This window comes from Pithys albifrons, chromosome 1, assembly GCF_047495875.1.
Source record: "Pithys albifrons albifrons isolate INPA30051 chromosome 1, PitAlb_v1, whole genome shotgun sequence".
NCBI lineage: Eukaryota > Metazoa > Chordata > Aves > Passeriformes > Thamnophilidae > Pithys > Pithys albifrons.
Window position 1 is genome coordinate 90,655,420 of NC_092458.1, and position 20,204 is coordinate 90,675,623.

The 20,204-nt window shown below is 45.4% G+C and overlaps 1 protein-coding gene across 2 annotated transcripts in view; it reads left to right on the top strand.

Moving 5' to 3' along the window:
- Positions 1 to 20,204, top strand: part of IGSF11 (immunoglobulin superfamily member 11) — a 103,919-nt gene that overhangs the window by 21,122 nt on the left and 62,593 nt on the right. The window contains exon 1 of one of the 2 annotated variants that reach the window (XM_071560479.1): positions 1,515 to 1,590. The exons of the other annotated variant lie outside the window; for it this stretch is intronic. The gene's annotated coding sequence lies outside the window, so the exon portion shown is untranslated. Of the gene's footprint in view, positions 1 to 1,514; positions 1,591 to 20,204 lie in introns of those variants that run through there. 2 annotated transcript variants of the gene reach the window in all.

The window sequence follows — 20,204 nt, forward strand, 5'->3', positions numbered from 1 at the left end:
CCAAGATCACCATACCTTATCAGCTCCAGTGAGCTGGGTCCTGCTGCTGACTAGGCTTTGTAAATACTCCTTATTGTGCAGGGAGACTGTCCTCATCTGCTCGCTCCTAAGTCTTTATGTAGGCACACTCAGTTGCATAAAGGTTTGGGTGATGGCTCTTTGCAGCATGGGCATTCCTGGGACCAAGTAGGAAAATTTTCTATGTAGCTTTTCTGGTTTCTTGTCTCTCAGACTGTCACAATACACAGAACCCTGTGGTCAAAGTTACCAGCCACATGAAGAGTTGATGCAGAGAAGCTCTCTCAAATGGAAAGGGTTTTTTTTCCTTGAATCATTCACCAAGGGATTCTTAATTGAGAGTAAATGATTTTCAAATGGATCATGAGTTGAGAGTAAATAATTTTTTTAACCCTGTGTTGTGAAGCAATAACAGTAAGGTAGAGGGCTAAAATGGAGAACAGGCATTGCCTGGAGAGTAACTGAACTGCATTCCCCTGCAAAAATCAGTGGTAACAAGAGAGCCTCCTCCCCTTCACTGCCCTGTGGTTTGCAGCTGTTTTACCTGCACATGAGTATCTACTGAAATATATGGGTGGTGTTGTGAGAAACCTACAGCTAGTGGCTCTTAATTCCTAGGGGTGAGACACATCTGGAGAGAGGGTTCATTTCTCTGCAGAATATATTACTTTTTCCCAGTGTGGAAGCATAGATTTTAATTAAAGCAATATCCCTCCCACATTGGTGAGCCTTGAGATGTACTTTTGTTCTGTCCATCCATAGCACTCTGTGCTTTATCTTAATGGTTTAGGTAAAGGTTTTCTTACAACTGGGGCAGTATGGAGGCTGTCAGGTTTCTGGGTAAATGAAGCCTTCCCTGTGCTTCTCCATAGTTTTGTTTCAAATATATTTCTGTTGTCTATTAGATAGTTAAGAAACAGAGCAAATGAGAAATATTGTGAGCGATTACTTTCTAAAGTGAAGAGTGAAGATGGGCAGGACACACTCATTTCATTTGTACTTTTGATCCTTGCATTTTACACTTTCCTTTTGAATATCTTTCCTGTGGATGACTCAGGAGGTTCCTGGCAAGCCCAGGTAAAAATCAGAGTCCAGTGTATAATTTCTTTTTTCTTGTTGCCCATGATCTTGTCTTGTAATAATTAAATTTTGGAGTAAGTCCCAGTGAATTACTCTGAAACTGCATCTCTGTTATCCCATTAGCAACACCAAAGACAAAACCCAAAACCAATCCCCATCTTTTTGGATTTCCTCCTGCCTGAGAAAGGAATATGCCAACTAAAGTTGTTTTTATGTTCTGTATTTTTCAGTGCCCTGCCTAGACAAAAATCATGCATGGGAAAGGGATGCCATTAAGACTGGGGGAAGAGATGTTTCCCTTCCTTGTCAAGCCTAATCCAGGTTGAAGACTGGGATGAGGAGAGAGAACGGGACCTCAGTTGCTGGGCTCTGTAGGGCATCTACTGTATTCCAAGCTCTTGGTGAAGTTTTTCAGCCTGGAGAAGAAAAGGTTTCAGGGAGACCTTCTAGCACCTTCGAATACCTGAAGGGGGCTACAAAAGAACTGGAAAGGTACTTTTTCCAGGGGTCATAGTGACAGCACAAAGGGTGATGGCTTCAAATTGAAAGAGGGTAGATTTAGATTAGATATTGAGAAGCAATTCTTCACTGTGAGGGTGGTGAGTCACTGCAAAACGTTGTCCAGAGAAGTTGTTGATGCCCCATTCCTGAAGTGTTTGAGGCCAGCTTGGATGGAACTCTGAGCAACCTGGTCTAGTGGAAGGTGTCCATGCCCATGACAGGAGAACTGGAACTAGATCATTTTTAGGGTCTCTTCCAACACAAACCATTCTGTGATTCTACCTAGAATTTATTTCAGTTGATAGCACCACAGAGTAGCACAAGCACAGCTGTGAAAATAAAGCCACAGGTTGGCTTGTAGAATTTCCTGTGATTGAAGTAATAATGTCTCCTCTTAATTAATTTAATTCAGATTTAATTTATTGAGGGTTTGCCTTGATTTATTCCATTGCTGAATTGCTCTCTCAGATGGCTTGTCTGAAGAGCTACTGCATTTTCTTGCAGATTGGAAAGGCATGTTATCATGTAATAATCCAGGACAAGTTCCTGTGGTACTCCACATTCTCTTGCCTTGTCCACCCCTCCAACACGGGAAAAAAATTGAAAAGGAAGAGATGGATTGACAGGCTCTGCTGTTTAAAGAAGAGCAATAAATTTCTTAGGACTTGATAACCACTTTTTGCATGAAGTTATGAGCACGTCTCTGCACCAGGCTTGCTACAAGTCCATGGACACAAGCCCTTATCCCTTGAGGCTGTTATTTCTCCATGTGTAACGTGGCCCATTTGTGTTTGGGATGTGCTTTTGGGATCCTGGAAATGTTATTTGTCCAGCTTTACCTGATCTTCTTCTCACAGGACAAGTTTCACCAGGTGCCTCACTTGCCTTCACTGTGGAGGCTGGTTTCCCTTTATTCCCCACCAAAAGGTTTTGTTCTTCCCTTTCCAGCATCCACTTGTGCCGTGTGTGTGCTGGAGAGCATCTCCCCTTTCTTCATCCCCTTCCCCATGTATCCCTTTCCCTATCCAAAGTCTCCTAGCAATCTTCTTGTTTGTAAGCAGACAGCAATCCTCCTCCTCCTTCTCCTCCTGGCTGGGTGCAAGGCCCTGATTTCCATTTGAATAGCAGGCTTTCTGCTGAGGCTTCCCCATAGCCCAGGCAGTGAACAAGGAGCTCACTGTTCAGGGATGGGATGTTCAGCCAGCCCTGACGTCCCTGCTGTCCTCAATGCGGCTTTTCAGCCCCTCCACTGAAGCCCGGGGCGCCGGGGCTGGTGGGGGACAGGCTCCCGGCCCTGGGCAACATGCCACTCATTTTAAGCAGCCCCAGCCTGTTCTCGCTTTGGGCTTTATGGTCTATCAGAGCTTGTTTGAGTCACAGCTGGTTTTCGTGCGGTACCAGGATAATAAAATAGGGAGGGATAAGTCAAACTGGAGTGGTAGCGGGGAATGGGGGATGAGACAGGGTCCTTTGCCAAAGGTTGAATGATGAGAGGGTGCTTGCATGGGGGTGAGCACGTGTTGTGGTCAGGGTTACCCTCTCATTAGTTCATGCTGGTTCCTCGGATCAAAGTGACCTGTGCTTCATCCCTGAAGTATCCTTCTTAAAAACATTCTGGCATGCAAGTAGCTTTCTGCATTGGCATTTGCTTCCAGACAAAGAAGAACACGTCCCCACCTTCAAGGTTTTAGATTAAGGGCAGGACAGAGGAGCAACATCTAACCTCCTGCCCCATCCCACCACTCAGAGCATGTTGTGGCTGACCCTGAAGTGAACTGGTTGGGTTTAAAGCACTGGAGTCTCATTACTATAGTCAGATGTGGATGAGGGCTGACAGCCCTCTCTGCTAATTTTTTTTGAGTTTTCCCTCCAGATGATGCTGATGCAGGTGTCGTGACAGACTGGTCTCCACCACAGGGAAGCTTCTCTTTCCAGTGAAGTGTGAAATAACTTAACTACTTCTACTGCTTTCAGCATCCAGCAGCTCTAGGTGGCATGAGAAACCCCAAATGGCAAGTCACAAAGTAGCTCCCAACATTGTGATGTGCCAGGCTGACTATGGGTGCTGCTTTTTTGAACCAGTTTCCTTTTTTTTTTCTGCGTAGGCATAGGTACAGGACTCCAGGTTTGTTTGTGTTTTTCCCGAAACAGTGTCACAGTGATGACATTTAAATTCAGTGGAGTAAGCATAGAAGGGGCAGCAGCAGAGCAGGCTTCCCTCTCTGATGCTGTAGGGAGAGCCAGCTGGAGCCTGGGGACAGTGCTGAGGCCAGGCAGACCTCTGCCAGGGCTGGCAGAAAACAAAGCCCACTAAAACCGGTTACAATGTGTTAAATCAGTAGTTCCCAGCAGACAAGGAGAAACCTTTCTCTTCTGTTCATATGGGTAAATTTCTCATAAGAAAAGGTAATGATTTCTTCTGGTAACTTCATAAAATTTTCATTTAGCTGCACCTCTTTTTATCTTTCTTGATTTTTCCACTGAGTGCTGTTCATTTGTCACTTGGATGCTGCGCTCTCACAGTCCTGATTTCTGGTTTTTGATGAATACATCAGTTCAAATGAGCTACATCCCTCTGTGGCACCCAAATTACAGAGCATGTACGGGGCTCTGGGAGTCTTGCCTTTACCCTCTCCACTTCCATCCCAGCTCTGACAGCAGGATAGGACTGGTGGTGGGAGTGTGGCACTGAATCCTGCAAGTAGAGTGGGGCTCATTCACGTTGGTGATGGGTGTTGGAGCAGATCAACAGAAGCTCTGGAAATCCAGCATTCCTTCTTCCCTGGGGGGTAGGTGCCCTGAGTTATGTCCTTTGGTTACCCCAATGCTCTTGCCACAGAGGCAGCTCTGTGTGAAGGACAGGCTGTTGTGGCTTCCTGCCTGTGCCCATGGGTAAAGACAAAGAAGGGAGAATAAGAGACAAGTCTTCAGAGTTGTGGAGGCTTCTAGCTGCTGACTTGGTTGGGAATTAGGTACTGAAATATTCTTGGCACATGGACATAAGCAGTAATTGGAGACTTTGAGCAAATTGTGCCAGTACCTGGTAGAGGTACCAACACTTTCCCAGCTTGGTGGAATAACCACGGGATGATTCCTCCTCCTGCAAGTGGCCTCCTGGCTGCCCATTTCAGCACTGGGAATCTAATTGCACTCTCAGCTCTCATGCATCTATGACTAGTAAGAAGAGCTTTCTTTTTTGGATGGAGTCTCCCTCCCAGTTTGGCCTCAGTTTAGAGGAGGGGATTTCCAGTTGTTGGCTTGTCACTGTGTGTCTTTATGATGGAGTGATATCACTATGCTCTGAGAAGAAGCTGCTGTGGAGGTGTGAAGGATGGTGCCTTCATTTTGAACTTTGCGGAGAAATTATTTGTAACATAAAGGAATGAAAATTGAAGTGTGTAGAAACTCAGTCACATTTGCTTTCTTAGAAGAGCCCTTCTTGCTCTTTGCCATGAGGAAGAAAAAAGGTATAGAGCAAACTCTGATTAAAAAAGTTTTCCAAATTAGTGTTAGTGGCAGCATACTTTGAAGCCCCCAAGCATTTTGTGCTGTTTGAGCTATAGAGGCTGGTGTGCTGATATGGTTAGCACTCCAGTGGAGCCAGGATAGCTGACAACCTCTGTGAACTTCCCTAGGGAGCACTATGGATGCTCAGAGCTCCACAGAATTAGGCCTTATAGTACTGTTACCAACTGATGAAGTGTAAGGGGCCAAGAGGATAATAGGTTTGAGTCCTACTGGAATTCTTAAGTTCCTTTGACAATTTTCAGTATGAAAACTTCAGGCAAGTTTTAACACAGCCAACAAATTGTTGAAATATTTGTATTTCTAGGATGTATAAATTCTACAGGAGAGGACCTTCTTACTAGAGAGTTTCTGAATTCTGCACCCCCTCTTACAGAGTTTATGCTAGTGCAGCTTGTGGAACTTCTTCAGAGAGAGAAGTTTGGGTTATCTGTAAGTGATGATATATAACTGAGCCAAACCTTTATTTTTTTAATAGTGGAGACTGCTGTGGACTCGAGGAGGGAAAAATATAGATGCTTGTATTACTGTAACATTAATGTCTCAGATGAAGAGGTTTCTAAATTGTGACATTGGGAAACAATAACTTGTCTTTTCTGCACTTAAAGAAGACTGTATTATTTTTGGTGTGGTTTGTTTTTTGTTGTTTTTTTTTTTAAGATTCTTTTTCTGGATATTAAGTATGTAAAATTCTGAGATGTTACTGTGAGAGTATTCAGCATTTCATTTCCAGATTAGGAGTGTTTAGTTATGAGACTGTGATGATGGTTCCGTTCAGCTTATTGCATTTTAGTTTTATGAATCAATCTACACATGGTTATCACCTGGGTGACTCTCAATTAAGTAAAAGAAAATGCAGAAGGTACCCCACAAAAACCCCCAAACCCAACAGTTTCTCTAAATGCTATATCAACCTCTCTAAATCCAGCTATAAATATGTTCCTGGAAACAGCTTAGTGTTTCCTCTGGCAACTGCATTCTGAATTCTTAGAACTTTGAATTTGTACTTCCTCTGCTGGGAAGTGAGCAGCACTTCACTATCAACTCTGTGTAATTCAGCAGGACACATTTACTAAGAAAGGAAACGCCTACCAAGAGCAGACTCTTCAGATGCATAGTGATACTTTGAGCACTTTGACTCAATGTTAATTTATTTTCTTAAAAAAAAACAACAAAATTTTTTTCAACTATTATTTTCCTGACCTTTGTAGCTGATTTGCACCATTCTTTGGGGTTTGGTGTTTTGGGGTTTTTTGGTCCCCTTTGGTTCCATAAAGAAATGGGGCCCTTGGAACTGTTTCTCAGCCCTCTTTCAGTTTCCCCATGCAGTGACTGCCATTGTGAGTAGGTGGTAAGGGGAAAACAAACAGCTTATGCTTGTTAGGGTTTCATGATTTCAGCAACAGTGTGCCTCTTGTTTAGATCCAGGTATGTTTGTCTCAACAGCCTGAGAAGGAGAGGTGAGTTCCCACTGGCACAGTAAGTGTATTACTCCAGCAAACCCAAGATGCTGGCAGCAGATGCAGCAGGGTGGTTCCCAACTCACTCTGCCTGCCATTTTGGAGCGGGGAATGGGAAGCTCTGGTGGATTGGCACTTCCAAGTATTCATCAGCGAAGTCAATTATTCCAGTAGAAGCTCTTTCCTTCCCCACCTGTATCTTTTGCAAAGAGGATGCTGTGGCAGAGCACACATCTCAGCAACTCTGTGCAGATAACTCACAGCAAGTCACAGAGAAAATGTCTTCTTTCCAAAGGGGTTTAATTAGGCTGTGAATCACATTAGCAGAGAGGGCATACTTACTGTGCCATACGGTGGACGTCACTCACACTGGGCACGAAAGGGCAGGCACTGCTGGGTGTGCAGCTGAGACTGAGCCATCCTGACTTTACTCCCTGAGACTTTCAAAGGCTGAATAAAGCACAACATTCATAGTGGTGCACCTTGATTGAGCCTGATCACATGGTACACTACCAGAACTGCACAGGACCTCCAGAGATGTGAGTGCCCTGGCAAAGAATCCTTGCAGAGTGGGATGTGGTTTGGGCAGTGTGTATGTGCTTGTGCTGCTGTGTATACTTGTGTTGTGGTCTTGGTGTCCTACTAGGTCAGGCTGTGTTTTAACAGTGTGTAAAGAAATATGGTATTGGAAAGACTGCTTTGATTCTGTGATTGGGCTCCACATTGGCCTCTGACCCATGTTGGAAGACTGCTAAATATTGTGTCACTTGTCCTTTAAATTGCCTTGTGAGCAGGGCAGTGAGGGTGCTGCAGGGCAAAAAAAGGGAACACTGGCTGAGCTGTGTCTCAGGAATTAGTTTCCTGCTCCTTCCTTTGTCATTCTTCACAGCAAGTTAAAATTTGATGACACAATAGGAAACAAATATACCAAAAATGCCATCCTCAAAACCAGTAGCGACTGGAAGGCAGAGAGTATGAATACTTAGTGTGTATGAAAGGGCCTGGACTGGTTTAGTCTGTTCCTGAAGCCTGAGCAAGCAGCTGATGAGTGAAATCATATACACGTGTGCACAAACACAGAGCTCTGCATTTGTCAGTACCAGTGGAGTAGTGTGGCTTCTGCATATGAAAGATCTTGTCTGTGCTAAAAGTGCATGACCCAGGGAGAGTCATGATGTCAGGGACTGCAAGGAAGAAAATCGTTGACATATATTGCTGGAAGACCTAAAAGGTCACAGAAGCAGAACTAACTGTGCTGTTTAGGCTTCTTTTTTGCATTTTTATTTATTAAAATGTTCTAGATGCAGAGTAGCTTTTCTCATTATTTATAAGTGTCGCTACCGCCTTGAAATGGAACTACAGGCACTTTGATAAATGTGGTGAAAGCTTGTCTGGTGTCCCTGCCACTTCTCTAAAGTGCCTCCTGTGTCCTCTGCTGAATTGCTGTTTCATCAGTTTGGACAGCAGTGTTCCTCAGCAAATTGCAGTAAAAGTCTGGTTGCATCATCCCATGCTAATGGAAACGGAGCAGGAAAGAGTGAGTGTGTGCCATGAGCATCCTGTAAGTGCTAGGCAGAGCAGGGACAGGAGGAAGAAAACAGCCCTGCTGAGCCCCACTCTCTTCTCCATCCTGGTGCATTTGGTGGGATAAAGGCTTCTCTCCAGTATTGTTGTGAGTGTGCTTTTCTTCTGCCTTGTGCTGACAGTTGGAGTGACATCTCTGTTTGGATTGCCTGTGCCAGAGAGCAGAAATTAGGTTTTTCCAGCCTCGACCCCTCCTTCCTATCATTGCAATGCCCACAGTGTGGGGACAGTCAACTGATGGGCTGTACATGGGGCTGTCCTGATAGCTGAGTGCAGGGAGCTTTTAAAGGGCTCAAAGAACTCCACTGGGATCAGAGAAGAGCAAAATATTGACATGGGAAAATCTAGTCACCAAAACAAAGGGAGAAAATTTGTTTACAACAACAAACCAACCAACAAAAAACCAACCAACAACATCAAAGAAGCAACCTCTCCAAAACCTTGGCTTCTCCTTTGAGCAGAGGGAGTTGCTCTTAGCTCATCTTGCTAAGCAGAAGCTGCACTTGTGAAGCAAGTGCCTGTCAGGATGATGAGGCAATGGAAAGCTTGTCTTGCAAGGGGAGATTAGAAGAGCTTGGAAGATTTAGCCTGAGGAAAATGGTAGGGGGAGTATGAGAATGCCCTGTAAACATGTCAGCAGGTAAACAGTGTGAAGGGGGAAGACTTTTTCAGGGCTAAGGGAAGAAGGCTGCTATAAATCAGTTGTGGTAATCTAGTCTAGGAATTAAAAGACAATTTCAATCTGTTTCGTCAAGGAAGTTTGGGAAGCAGCTTCCAAGCAGAGCAACAGGAGCAAAACTCCCAGCCAGGCTTTAAGATGAGTCTCAATCTATCTGTGAAGGTCATTGTATTAAGAGGGTCAGGCTCTATGTGGCAATAGATTCTGATCTGTGCTGCTTCCTATGTTCCTAGTCCTGCATTAACCATTCAGGATTTGTGCATGAGGTGCGACTAAATAGAAAGCATAAATAAAATAGAGTGGTTTGCAACTTCAAAGTCATCTGTTGGTTTGTGGGTTTTTGGGGGGTTTATTTTTTAGTTGTTTATGGCTTCTTTCTGTCCTTTTGACTTGAATATGACGCAGCAGCATTTCACCCAGTGCCCAGGTTTCCCCTTCCTTGTCCTCAAGCCGTCTCACTTTTGTGCAAGCTGTTTCTACCAATGCATAGCACAACTCAGCACTTTTAGGGGCTGAAGGCTATTTACCAGCTAAGAGGGCAGGAGTACAAAACTATTTTCAGCGCTGTGACCCACCTTGGCCAATTGGATTGTGTCTGGTAATCCTATTAGGTGGAGATGGGTTCATGTAACCTGAAATAGTTTCTGCTCTTTGCCTTCACCTCCAGCCCCTGTGTCTACACAGCGACTGGTTTGTGGTGCCTGTGCTTTTAATACCTGACCTCCAGAGGGGAGAAGGGCAGTGTGAGAGTTTGGGCTGAAACTCCTGCTCCCTCCCAGGAGGTTGTTTCTTTCTTCTCACTGACACCCCATAGCGCGGTGTCCCCGTGCCATGATGTGAAGTTGTTCTCTATCCCTGTGGAGTAAGACCTCCTGATTATGGCCCAGGCACCAGCCTAAACCTTGGCTTGTACCTAGGGTTTTGGTGGGGCGTAGTACTTTGGATTGCCACTGCAGCACTTCTTGCATGCACTCCCACCTCCTAATGGTCGTGTGTATCCTGGAATGGGCAGGAAGGGTTCAGGAATTAAGTCAGGTAAAGAAAAAAATTAATATTATTTTATACAGCTCACTTCAAATGTGTAACTATTTCAAAGTCATGAAAAATCTATTGCTTAAGTGAAGCCAAAAATGAGAAAAGCTGTTTAGCCCAAACTTTTCTTTACAGACAGGATTTAAGGTTCTAGGGTTTTTATTGGTACAGTAACTAAGCAGTGAACTCACAGAATCCATTTTTAGCCCAGTTTTACTCTGAGGAAAGAATTGTGAAGTTGCACTGTCTACTTCACCCGTGGAGCTTTGTATCTCCTTGGCCACTTCAGCCCTCATTGACAGGAGTCTCGAGAATGCTGCATTTGGCAGAAGTCATCAAAACATACAGCCAGATTAAGAAAGGAAGCCCTACTGAGGGAGAGGAGGTCTATAACATGAGTTTAGGTAGCTTCTTAGGCATAGGAAACCCCAGGCCAGCAGGGCCAGGAATCTAGGCTTCAGTCCTGCTACTTGGGGATTCCTTGAGTATTTGAGATGGGGGTGGATGTGTAAAGCCTAATGTCTCTGAGCTTGTACAGGGCTACAGAGCAGGAATGTTGCTGAGTTTTGTAGTTACCAGTTATAGCTCAGCTCAGCTGAGGCACTTTCTGGCCTTGATTTCTCCAGCTTTCAAGCCCTTTGATTGACAGATGGTATCGTGCATGCTGAGCTGGGCTCACATGCCTGCCTTCTCTCTCATCAAAAATGAACAACTGTGGGCTAATCCCCTGGGCAGCCCTGCAATGGCAGTGAGAGATCCTCTGCTCTCCCTTGAGGGGTAAGTTGATATGCTTCCTCTGGTCCCAGAACAGGACACGCAGGTGCCGCTCAGCCCATACCATGGGTCAGTGCTGCTTCTGGCTTGGCCTGTGCTCAACAAAGCCATCCCACTTATTTCAAGGCATAAAACTTGGAATGTCAGAGGTATATTCTCTGGAGGAGCTGGAGGAATTAGAAGACTGTGTGAGGATGAGATGCAGTCTACTTTGAGAGAATTTTGCATTTTCCTAACAAGAGCGTAAACTGGAGTTTGTGGTGCATCACTGAACTCAATGTCAACTCAGGCATGGGACTTTAGTTGTCATGGATGCTGGACTGGGCTGAGCCTGACTTCCAATGCTATGTATGGTGAGCCTTCGTCTGCCTTGTGATGCAACAAAACAGTTGGCAAATGTTGTTACAAACCAGTGCGTGCAGTGCTTTGCACTGCTTTAGACAGTGCTTTTCATCATGGGCCATTGCAGAGGCTGAGTTAAGCCCGGCAAGAAACCCAGGAGGTAGGTCAAGTGTGCTACAAGCTGCGGGAGCATGTGGAGTCACAGGATGGGCAGAGTGGGGCAGGTTCCCAGCAATCTCCCTTTCTTTTCAGCAGTCAACCTATCAGCATTCATTGCATGTTGGCTTGATCGCTCCAACCTGCAGCTTCTTCCTCACCTGCTCTTCTGGCCTGTGTAGCAGCATCAGCTGCTGCATTGGGAATAAAGTGCTTTCACTGCTACACAAATATCCAGTGCTGCAAAATTAGGCTGGATTTTCTCCCTTTCACCCCTACTCCAGTATCCTTGTTCCTCTGTGAGATATGAGCTCTCCTAGAGATAGTCAGCAGTAGCATGTGATTTATTGTGTTTTATTTTTCTTGCCTTCTCACAAAGTAAAACCTTTTTCTTGTGTCAGTGTTGGCAACTGCAATGGCTTTGGATTTGGATCCAGCATGAAGGTGAGCAGCCAGCACAAAACTCAGGTTTTTGGAGTAAAAAATACACTCAGTTCATCTCACTGTGCCATTTCCACTAGGTGTCTCGGAAACCAGAGCCTCAGTTGGACAGGAAAACTTGCACCAACTGGAGTTGAAAGAATCTTTCCAGCCTGAGTGCTGGCATCCCTGGAAGGATTTTCTTTTAGACTTTCTCAGTTTACCTGGACAAAACCCATAAGCTTAGCCTTTCTTGCTCATGCTTTAATCTCATGTTTCAAACTGTCTGTTGGTAATTTGTAGGGTCAGGAGGGCATTTCTCCCTCTGATCAGCATGGCAGATCTCCTGTAATCTGGTTGGGTTTTTTCTCTTCTCTGTACTTTGGGTCATATTTCACTTTTTCAAATTACTGGGCACTTTTGCCCAATAAATTCGTTGTGAAGTTGAAGGCACACAGCAGAGCCTTGATGAGTGTTAGTGTAGTGCTTCATCTGCCTTCTTGTCCCTGGGCACTGCAGTTAAGCTTTGAGTCTTCTACTTTGGGTCAGGGGCACAGGACATGGAGAGGAGGGCTACGTCACTCTTTGTGGGCCCCTTCTGTATCAAAATGCTTATTGCCAAACTGACAGCAGTTGCATCTTGTTTCCAGCCCTTTCTTTCCAGTGACTGGAGTGGAATTTATCTAAGGAGACTGGCAGGATGCTCAGAATCTGTGGTGGGCATCAGGCTTGCTTGGGGACCACCACTAGGTTTTCATGCATCCTACTCCAAGTGCAGGCTGTGTCCTCATGCTGCTCAGATCTGAGGGCTTCTGTGCTCCTCTCTCCCCTTTGTATTTTGTTGTTCATTTAGCTCAGAATTGCAGCAATCCCGGTATTAAAAAAAATCTATCAATAATCTGCATTTAGAAACAAGGCTCCAGGGTGTTTAATTAAACTCAGTGTGATGGGAGGCAGCCAAAAGGCATGTGTGTGGGGTGTGTGTGTGTGTGTGTGTGTGGGTGTGTGTGTGTGTGTGCACAGACAGCTGGCTGCGGGGGAGTGGCAAGTGTGTATGCGTGGGTGAGAGAGGAAATAAAAGATCTGGTTAAATAGATCCTTTCTATCCGTGCTCCAAATATAATGTTCTTAAATGTGTAACCAACAAGAAAACAGCAATCCCCTCATAAAACATGTCTTGAGGCTTCTGCCAGGAAAAGGTCAGCAGCCCAGCTTGACATGGCTAGAACAGCTGTGGGTTGGGGCAGCTAAGGGGTTCTGTGGGGAAGAGATGTCCCAGCCAACCCTCTCCTGGCATGAGGGCTGAATTTTCCTGCTGGAATGAAGCTGAAAGGCTGATGACTCTCACCTACTTTGAAAGAGATGCAAGGCAGGCCCAAAAAGGGATGTGTGGGCTCTTGCTTTACAGCAAGGAGCAGATGTGTTACTTTACCTAGGCATTGGATGCTGACAGAGAGATGAAAACTGGAATGGAAACAAAGTTCTGAGTTTCAAGTCCTGTTTTGTTCCTGGCATCCATAACCTCTATGTCTCTTCCCTTCATGAACTAATTACCACATGGATATCATAACGAACTGATTTTATTTTCTTCCTCAGTTATTTTGGAAGAGAGGAAGAGAGAAACCTGGGTGTATTGAGGGAAATGAATCAGTCCTAGCAGACCTGCCTTTTCTTTTAAAATCAGTTCCATAGAATCATCTACACATTTTGTCCATTTTTCTTTACGCTTTTGTTCTCTATTTGCCAAAAACATTTAGCTTCTGCTTCCCTTTCATTGCCCTGAAAAGTCCCTCCTCATCTCCCTCCCTCTGCTGCCCAAGAAATGGGAGATGTGGAACCCTGAAGCCTGGTAGCTTTCCCCAGTGAGCAGGCTGGGGCCCTCGAGCATAGTGACCGTTTTATGGACAGCTGAGCATGTAAATGGGGTGTGTGTTTCCATAGCTAAGTGTCTGCCTCAGTGGGTCCTGCAGTGAGTGGTTTTCCTGCTGCCAGTGGTACAGGGTACGGGTGCTCGGGTGCTCCGGCTGTGTGCAAATCCAGCATCATTCTCATGTGCCTGATGCCCATTTAAAAACAAGGAGAGACAAAAAAAGGCTTTCTGTTTCCCAGCTGAAATAGCCTCAACAAGTCACGGGCACTATCCCTGTAAATACCACTGCTGTGTGCGGCCCCGGGATGACTGGCACTGTTGTGCTTGTCCCCAGGCAGACATCAGGCCCACAGGGGCTACTCTGAGCTGGGGCTTGGTGAAAGCCACAAGATGTGGTGCTGGGAAGGGACTGTCACAAGGATGGTGATCTGTCTTTCTTTGCAAATAACCTTGCAGTGGAGCGGTTTGCTAGGACTGAGGTGCAGCTGCTGCTGCTGAGCTTTTCAGCCATTTGAGAGCAGTGAGCCATTGTGCTTGCAGTGCTACCTGAAACAAAAGGAATATTGCATCAAGGTGTTGCCTAATGATGGTGGCTTTGCAGTCTATGGAGCCTGCAGTCCTGGGTCTTCCCTGAAATTCAGGATGGTGAAAAGAATTAAGGTGGAAGGGTACATCTAGTCCACCCGCAGGCGGAGCCGTGCAGCATGTAACTTTACATTAAGGACTTTCAGCTGCATTTTTGCTGTCAGGTTTGGTGACTGCTCTACCTTCCTCTTGCTTTCCAGTGATCTCTAGATTGCCTCAGTGTGCGTGGGGTCATTGTATGTGTTGGGCAATCAGGGGAGAATGGCTGCTCTATCAAGCTTCTGGTTCAATCTGCTCCTCTGTGATGGTATTTTTGTGCCATAGCAGGTCATGCAGGTTCTCATTGGCTCTGATTAATGGTCCTGGCAGCAATGACAAGTGGCCCACAGGACTGTGAGTCTAGTTTAAGGAGACTAAGAAGCCAAAAGAAAAAAAAAACAAGAAAGCCTTTTAATCTGATCATTATGCTCAGGCCAAAGGATCAGCAAAATGATCAAGCAAGGAAGAGAAACAACTTCTGGCTACTAGATTTCGCATCCCTATCCAGGCCAAGAGCTGAGGGTAACTATTAATGATTGTACCACAGTGAACATCAATCTTGTAACAAGCTTGGATAAAACCCTCTGGTGAATTAACAAGGACTGCTGATATCTAAGTGCTTTTCAGCTCTATGTTGCCAGGAATAAGTCTCAATTCTGGGGGGCCCGAGTCTCTGCTCAATCACAATTTAATTCCCTCCCATCTGCTGTCTGCATTTCCCGACGATCCTCACCCAAGTAGGGCACAGCGAGCATTTTGAGGGGAGCAGGGACATGCTGGGCTCTCTGTAGGCTGAAATTTACCAGGCAAAGGATTTCTGCTCTGTGGAGATATGCAGGGTTTGTTGTGGTCTTTGTGCCCCCACATGAACAATCGGGTGCTGCCTCAGCCAAAATGTGCTGGGACTCCCCTCAAAGGTGGCTCTACTGGTAGAACAAAACCATCCCAGTTGGTGCAGTCTGGAGCAGGGGACAAAGGCGGTCTCATTCCCACCATTGCTGGGAATAATGGGGATAATGATCTCATTATTCCTACAGCCTCCACAACTCCCAAAGAAAGAGTAACTGGTGTGCAACAATGCCTCTGTTGTAAATAACGCCCTCAGCACATTCCACTGAAGCAGAAGACAGAGGTATAAAGTGCTGTCTGCCCTCAGACCACACTTATATTTACCACTTGGACTTTGGTCCACTGAACTTTAAGGGGTTTTTTGTTTTGTTTTTTGTTTTGTTTAGGAGTTTGGTTTTGGTTTGGGTTTGGTTTTTTTTGGTTTGGGTTGCATTTTTTGTTTTCTTTTAATGAGGGGCAATGAGCACTATGAGGGTTTAGTGTTTTGTTTATTAAATCAAGGGCATGGAGGCATATTCAGTTTGCAAATGTTGGAGTTGTACCACAAGCCTGTGTCACCCTTGTCCTGGATGTTACTGGTAGTACCATGGAGTGGGCAGGAAGAAGGACTTGTGTCCTGGCTATGCCAGTACAAAATTAGGGGGTGGCCCTTATTCCTTCTGGACCTGTCAAAATACATTTTCATCTGTAGGTACCAAAAATGTCCCCCAAATCTTTCTTTGGCAGCAGGCAAGACTAGAGAGTAGGAAAGGGAAAGGTTTTGCTCAGGTTCTTGCAGGTTGAAGAGAGCCAAGAGCAGAACTAGGTGTCATGACTAAGGTTTATTCACTTTGCCTTGTTTAAAAGGTGTCCCATAAAAAGAGAAATATAGTGCTGTTAGAAGCAGAGATGTTTCTTTTGTCAGACTTCTGCATGTTTCACTGATCCATTGCTGGTTGGTAGAGGTTACTGCAGTGCTGCTGATGCCTGTGCCATTATCCATGGGTGTCCAAAATCTCCTGGTGTATTTTTTCTTCTCACCTTGTTATTCACATGAGAAATATCAGGAAGCCATCTCCCAGGTTTTCATGGAAGGTTTCTAGAAGATTGGGAAGGTGGAATTTTCTTCATCTTTGAAAATTGGCTTTGAAAATTTGAAAATTGGCTTTCAGGACAACAGTTTTTCTCTCAGCATTTGCCAGGCAACTGGTTTAATTAAGTGTTAACATAGAGCAGAGGGTGAATTTTCAATGGTTCTTACAGTTTCCTGGCTCAAGCTTCCTTGTGACGTGATTATTTCATTAGCTCACTGGAGATGTCTTTGGCAAAAAATAGAAGGCTGGGACCTAATATTTCTAAGGTGTCTTAAAAACAATTTAAAGAGCAGATATAAAAAACTCACCCATATATAAATTTTCACCTAAGCCTCAGTCTATTGCAAACCCATGAAAACAAAAATCCAAAGATCAAAGCATCCTTCTCTTGCAGCCCTGCTGGGAGCAGGGCTGGTGTTACCTGGCACATGAGCTTTCTCTGTGCCACTGCTGTGCCTTATCTGGGCTCTGGGCAGGGGCAGAGTGAGAGGGGTTTGGGTACCCCTGGAGGAGTGCAGAAGAAGCTGCAGGGAGCAGAGGAAGCCACCATCACACTGTCCCAGGTTCCAACGCTGACTTGGTACAAAATTTGAATGCCTCCTTTTCGAGCAGGTAAACTGGGAGGGGAGACAGTTGCTTGTAGAGAGGGGAGGAAGTGTGAAAATTAAAGAAATTGTGCTCCTATATCTGCAAAGTGCTGGATTGATGTAGAATGTCTTTATTCCTAGCCTGGTCAGAAACCAAAAGCCCTCTGAGGCTGTGCAGAGGAGGGATCCCTGTTCTTTGCAGACCATTCACAAGCCTCTGCCAACAGCCTCTGCTGCTTGTACACTGGGCCAGCATCTCACTGGTATGGTGGGACTGACTGGCCTTGAGTAAGTGGCAGCTTACACAGAGGGTGGAGCTTTCTGAAATCCTGGATGTAAACCTTGGGAAGTACAGGCTGCAGCCAAGCAATAAGATTTCTCCATCTTTGCAACACCATCTGTCTCCTCAAACTTTCTGTAATCCTTCAGCTACTGGATTAGAAATTATCACCATGCAGTGCTGGGCTGAATCCAAAGCAGGCTTCCTTTTTTGAGTGACTCAGGAGAGGAAAGCCTCATTGAAACATGATGTCTTTCCCCTCTTTCTCAGGGCCCTACAGGGTCACCACCTGCTTAGCTTGGGGCATCCTGGAGTGGTAGAGCTGGATTTCTGCTTTGCATCTTTTTTGTCTTCTTCTCGTGCTATGTTGACGTGTACAAGGGATGGCACTCATGACTTAGCAAGGTTGTCTCTCCTCTAGTCTTGTATTTGCTAAACAACATGTTCAATACTGGTGTGTATGGGGGAGAAGTTCTGGGTCCTGAACTTGCTCATTATCAGTCTGACTCTCTGGAATTCAAGGAGAAATTGATCTTTCCTGTGCATTTTTGCAAGACAGAATATTTTGAGGAGTCAGACAGAATGCTTACTTCCCATGCACTGTTTCCCACATCCACATTATCACTGTTGCATGGCTACATTTGTCAGATGTTTCCTTGCTACTTAAAAAATTTCATTCCCTCTTCCCGCACTGGGATGCAAAATGAGAGGGCAAGGTTCAGTGTGGAGTGACAGGTGCATGATGGTGTCACTCAGCCACTGGAACAGACTCAAGTGCCTTTGGGCCACCAACACACACAGGGCTTTGAGACACAAGAAGGCATCTTTCCTGCTCTTACCCCAGTGCTGGTAATGCCAGTTTTAGCAGACTGTGCTGCCAGCTTTTTCTTGGTGTTTCCCAGTTGTTATCTGGAAGAGGATTTAGGGACCTGTGGCTTAAGCATCTGTCAGTGACACTGAGGTTATGACACTGGTCTACCCACAGAAGTGCTGCCATGCCAAGGGGCACAACATGTGGCCGGGGTACCTCAGTCTGAAACAGTCAGTGTGCTGGCTGGGATGGTGGTGAAGAAGGCACTGAGCCATCTCTTTTGGAGGACCAGGTTCCTCATGCCAGGGCATGACCCAGCAGTTGTGTATATGGGCTGCCTGGTGCCGCTGGTTGTAAGCAGGTTGTTTTAGGATGTGTTTTATTAATGTTGAAATTTGAACCAGAAGAGGAAGAGCTTAGTTGGTTGTGCAGTACCAGAATAAATAAGGAGCCTTTAAAATGTATCTGGGTGAGCAAAGCTGGGTGCGTGGGTGCACACAGAGGCAGCAGGTCTCAGCAGTGAGAAGGGGTCCTTTGGTAACAGTTATTTTTCTGACAGAAGCTGCATTTTGTTACTGCTCCATGAGGTGCAGTGGAGAAAGGATGACTGCCTGGAGGGTGCTTCTGGGAGGTAAAGCTCTGTGCAGTTCCCTCAGGGAAGCAGCAGTTTCCTTTGTGAACCATCCCTCTGTGTGTGTGCATGCTATTGGTGACGAGTTGCCACTCAGTGTCATCTGTCCCTGCCTCCCAAAAGAACCTGCATTAGAGAAAAAGAACAGAGAGGGGGAAAAGGGAAGACGAGAAGCAGGGGGTTTATAGCCTCACAGGGAGGTGATGTGGACAATGCCTATGTGATATATTGCAGTCAGAAGTAAGCTCACTTTACCTTCTACCTGAGCCAGGGGATGCAAGCCAGCCCTGGTCTGAAAGCCATGAGATTGCTTCAATGCAGCACTGGTTATAAGCTAATGCACCTTTCATCTCAGCACACTAACCACAGCTTTGAAGCTTTATCCTCACTTGCTTCTGCCTGCAATAAACCAGGTAAATGTACCTGTGGCTTTGCAGATGCCATCTTCTTATAACCCCTGCTTCTTCCAAAGTGCAGCCTGCTTCCAAGGGCATGTTTAAGGGAAGGCTGCTCAGACTGTCCCCTAAATAAGTAAAATGGCTCTAATGTGCACCAGCTGGTCCCATCTCCTTTAAATGTAATTGTTTAATGTACACAGCAACATGACAGGCATGTTGTGCTTCAAAAAAAGGATCCCAAATATCACAATGCAACACTACAACATCACCATTAGTCTTGAACAGCACCTTTGAAAAAGCCAGTTAGTCTAAAGGTCCCAGTTTCTCTTTCTCTGTGACATTGAATATTCCCATGCTGTGGACACCTTTTGTGTCCTAGCAGATGGCCTTCAGAGTGCCAATTTTTGGGAAGTCACTTGCTTCAGTGGTTGGAGAATTACGTTGGGAAGTGGCGGTTTTACCCTGAGGAATGATCCCCAAAATTGCTGGTTTGGAAAGTCCCTTCTATACACTGCAGTTATTTGCACACAAACCTGTCATCTATTCTCCTCCTGGGATTTGCTATGGAGGAAACCAAATAAAGATTCTTCTGCAATTTCAGTGGAAGTCAGGGAGCTTTTAGGAAGGCAGAGCAGCTACTGGCCTGTTTCTCTGCTGAAGAAATGGGGTGACTGCTAACAGGGATGTTTGGTGTCCCTGTCCCTTTTCATCCAAGAATGAAAAGCACTTTACAGACATTTAAGCTTTACAAACCTCCACTGCAAGATGTAGGAGGAATTCTTTAGAGATGGAGAAACTGAGACAAAATGCCTTGTTGCTGTTTCTTGATCCATTCATTACTGAAAGAATAGGGGACAGAAGTTGGAACACCTATTCATAGCACTGACCACAAGGTCCTTCCTCTCTGTTACCTTGGAAGGGACACAGCCCACACTGCAGCACTCCCAGGAGGCCTCTCAGTGCCTGCTTTGGTCAGAAGACTATTTTGCAAGTGTGTCTTCTCCATTATTGCAATGACATTGTGTCTGAACTGTGTTTCTTACAGATATCTTATTTAACCACCCTATTTTAGGTATGCCAGCCTGCAAGACCCATCTGTATGTGCTTGCCATTCCCTACCCCTCCTTGCTTTCAATCTATACCAGTGCACTGCTTACTTGAGTCACAAAAACTCTCTCCTTGTGTGGGCTTTTGTTTATTGCTTGGTGACTCTGTGCTCCCCTTTCCGTATATCCTTGCCAGTCACAGTGCAAACAAAACCTGTCTGTGGGGGAAGGGAGCAGGTTGGGAATGCCCATCCTCTCGGGGACATGTCTGGTCCTGCGTGTTGTGAATGAGAGATGCTACTCCATCCTCCCTTCCTCTTCCCTGCAGTGAGCTGACCATCTGCTTACCTTAATGGACTAGAGATTAGCCTGGGGGTTAAGTTATCAACATAATTAACCTAGATTTCTCCTCTACGGCTGAGGCAATTTTTACTTATCTACTGCTCAGGTGATGTAGCGAAATT